We start from the raw sequence: 4411 nt of genomic DNA, 5'->3' as shown, positions 1-4411 counted from the left end.
TTTTATTAAACAGACTTATCACATTCAAATTACTTCCCATTAAACTTAATACATTTATCAAATCTGTGATCCCATTCTTGAAAACATTTTCCAAACTCATCTGTTGGCATGGTTGACAGCATCTCCCTCATTTTTTTCTTCTCTTCTATGTGGTCAATTCACTGTCCTTTCATGTCCTCTTTGTTTTCAGGATCTCTAAGTAGAAAGCTCGATTAACAGTCTGATTTGTGGGTCCAACTTCAAATGTACTATTCCCTTTATATCAAATAAACAAATGTTTTTGTTCTTTGATTTCATTTGATGAGCTTTTTGTGGATAAGGTGACGATGGTGTCTTCCACTGTCTTGATTGGTGTTTGCTTTTGAGGTCGTAAGAGTCTCCTCACTGTAATGATCTTGGGGGAAAAGTCTGCGTCATTTAGGAGCTGTTCTTTCAAAGCATATCATGTTTCCACTGGACACTCTTTTTCTTGTCAGTCAGAACCCAAGGCACAAATTTCACAGCGACTTGCCTCTCATTCCCAAATCTATTACCATTTGTTGAACCGAGCTCCAAGATAGTCCAAATAACTTCCCTATCTCTTAAGTGGTCCAATTTCAGTCTTCAAGCACAAGTGCAAGAATTTTGTTGACATTTTTGTCTATACAGGATGTTGACAGACTTCTAGAACGAGGTTTGTCATCAATTGACATTTCACCTCTTTTGAAACGCCTCTTGTACACTGGATTTTTTCCCACAGCACTGTTCTTGTAAAGTGTGTTCAGCATCACAACAGTTTCTGTGCCATTTTTCCTGAACAGGAACCAAAAATTCACAGCTGTCCACTGTTCTCTTAAATTGGCCATCACAAAAAATGAGATTTGAGTGAAATTTCTTTTAAGAAAAAATTCACTATGACCAGAGAGAACCTTCCCAGGTGACGCTGCTGGGTGCACTAACTCAGAGCGATTTGCTGAATGCTTGCCTATTTGGAAAAATACATACTACAAAAGGTCCACCCAGTGGTGCTTTTTTCCATTTTGTGGGGATACCTTCAATATATTAGTTTCCCAGGGCTGCCATCACAAAGTTCCACCAACTGTTGTTGATGTTGTTAGGTACCGTGGGGTCAATTCCTACTTCTAAGGGACCTATGCCAAAAGAATGTGATACTGCCTAGTTCTGACTAGAACCAGTATATGGAACAAGAAGCAATTGTTCAGATAACACAAGTGAATACTTCATGATTTAAAATCAGGAATGCTGTGCACATTAAGGTTTTTCCCCCACAATTATTTAATCTATATGCTGGCAAATAATCTGAGAAATTGGACTATATGAAGAAGAACTCAGCATCAAGATCAGAAGGCTTATTAACAGCATGCAATATGCAGACAGTACAACCTTGCTTGCTGAAAATGAAGAGCACTTGAAGCGCATGCTGATGATGATCAAGAACTGCAGCCTTCAGTATGGATTGCAACATGTAAATAAAACCAAACTCCTCACAACTGCACCAATAGATAACAGCAGGATAAAAGAGAACAAAATTAAGTTGTCAAGGATTTCATCTTCCTTGGATTTACAATTATGCTCACAGAAGCAGTAAAAAGGAAACCAATATATCACATTGGGCAAACTGTTACGTAATATCTCTTTAAAGTGTTGAAGAGCAAAGAAGTCAGTTTGAAAACTAAAGTGTGCCTGGCCCAACCATAGTATTTCTGTTCATCGTGCATGCATGTGGAAATTGGACATGGAGTGCGGAAGACTGAGGGAGAACCAATGCTTTTGAATTGTGGTGCTGGTGACAAATATTGAAGTTCCAGGGACTGCCATGAGAACAAGCAAGACATACACCCAGATGCTCCTCAGAAATAAAGGTGGTGGGACTTCTTTCCATGTTCTCAGGAGAGCCCAGTTCCTGGAAAAGGACACAATGCTTGTGAAATAGAAGGGTCATGAAACGTGAAGATCCTTGATAGGATGGATTAACAAAGTGGCTGCAACAATGAGCTGAAGCATAACAATAATTGTGAGAATGGTACATGGCCAAGCAGTTTTCTGTAGTAGAGAGGGTCCCTGTGGGTTGGAACTAACTAGAGGACACCCAACAACAAGATGGGTAAATTATAGAATAGGCTGATGAAACCCTGGAAGCCTTCACTCATGTATGCCAAGACATTTGCAAGATACCTAATGGTCAACAAATTGGTCAACAAAATGGTCAACAAATTCCAACATATTTGGAAACAAAGCTGATGATCCAACAGAATGTGGATATTAGCAAACAATATCATTAATATCACAACTCAGATCGTTAACATGATCATCTTAGGACCATAAGATTTTGCTGAATATTATTCAGCAATGGTGCAGCAGTAAATTGATAGGCATATGCCAGAGATTTAATCTGGATTCAGACCTGGTAAAAGAAATATCATTGCTGACCTCAGATGATGTGTTAGTCTGGGTTGACTAGAGAAACAAATCCAGAGGCACTCATATTTGTATAAGAAGGAGCTTCATATCAAAGAGCAATTGTATATTGAGGAAACATCCCAGCCAAGTCCAGATCAAGTCCTTAAGTCCAATATTAGCCCATATGTCTGATACCAGTCCATAAATTCCTCTTCAGGCTCACTTAGCCAGTCACAATGATGCCAAATGCAGGGAGATCACAGGCCGGTGGGTGAAAAGTCTTGTGGATTCAGGGGTGGTGGAAGCATCTCAGCGCTGGCTGCCATCAGCGTGGCTCCATGTGGCTTGTCATCAAGAATTTGTAGCAGAGAGTGAGAGAGAGTGGCCCACCTCTTCTGATGGCAGAATCAAGAGAGAGGAAGCTCCCAGAATCCTCATGAAAGGGCCACACCCAGAAGGAGGGATAATCAGGCTATGACCTGATTGACAAGTTAGGTTCAACCCTTTCATTCTTTGATCAAGTTGACATGAAATTGTTTAACTACCACAAATGGATCTTGGCTGAAAGCAGAAAATACCAGAAAGATATTTGTGTGTGTTTTATTTTCTATGCAAAGTCATTCAACTGTATGGAAGACAACAAACTAGATAATAATGCAAAGAATCAAAGTTCCACAAAATGCCATCAAGCTCATGTGGAACCTGTTCCTAGACCAAGAGGCAATTGTTCAAACTGAAACAGGATACTGCATGGTTTAAAATCAGCAAAGGTGTTTGTCATGGTTGAACCCTTTCGCATTACTTTTCACTGTATATACTGGACTATATGAAGAAGAATGCCACAACAGGATTGAAGAAAGGTTCATTAACTACCTGGGATATGACACAATCTTTCTTGTGAAAATGAGGAGTAATTGAAGCATTTACTTTTACTGCTGAAGATCAAAGGCTACAGCTTTCAGTATGGATTGTAACTTAGTGTAAAGAAAACAAAAATACTCTCAACTGGACCCATAGCATCTTGATTAATGGAGAAAAAAATTAAACTTGTCAATGATTTGACTTTATAGATATCCATAATCAAAGCTCATGGTAGCAGGAGCATGTATTCCATTGCAATGATTTTCTGCAAGTGGCCTCTTTGAAGTGTTAAACAGCTAAGATGTCACTTTGAGAACTGGGTGCACTAAGGTGCACATGATTCAGGCCAGGGTGTTTTCAATCACCTCATATAGATGTGAAAAATGAACAATAAATAAGGAAGACCACAGGAAAAAAATGATGCATGTGAATCGTGGTATTGATAAAGAATATCGAAAGTTCCATGAGCTTTCCCGAAAAACAAACACATGTGTCTTAGAAGTTTGGAAGAAGTACAGCTAGAAAACTCCTTAGAAGCCAAGATGGTGGACATCATTTCACATACCTGGGACATGTTAGCAGGTCAGGCCATTGCCTGCCAAAAGACATCATGCTTGGTAAAGGAGAAGTTCAGTGAACAAGATGAAGATCCTTAATGAAACGGGTTGACACAGTGATGGCAACAATTGTCTCAAACGTATCAACTAGCAGGATGCCACAAGACTGGGCAGTTTTTATTCTGTTGTAAGAAGGGTTTCTAGGAGTTGAACCACCTTGATGGCACCTAAAAACGACAACAGCATGGCCTGCTGTGCAGGAAATGACAAAATGAAGAGGTGGGCATCCCAGTTATTGTTAAAAACAAACATTGTGAGGTCTACGCTGAAATACAGTGCTGCCAGTGATAGGATAATGGCCATGTACCTGTAAGGAAGACCAGTTAATGAAACTATTATTTATATTTATGCAAATAGCATTAGTTCCAAACATAAAGAAATGGAAGATTTTTTACTAAGGTCCGCAGTTTATGTCTGAGCAAGTATACTACATCCAAGATGAATTAATGATTACAGATGATTGGAATACAAAAACTGGAGAGAAGAGTAACCTATAGTGGAAATATATTGCCTTTGTAATAGAATTGAAATTG

This window comes from Echinops telfairi, unplaced genomic scaffold, assembly GCF_000313985.2.
Source record: "Echinops telfairi isolate 266 unplaced genomic scaffold, ASM31398v2 ScPeMD7_2;HRSCAF=8, whole genome shotgun sequence".
Classification (NCBI taxonomy): Eukaryota; Metazoa; Chordata; class Mammalia; order Afrosoricida; family Tenrecidae; genus Echinops; species Echinops telfairi.
This window is presented reverse-complemented; position numbering follows the sequence as displayed.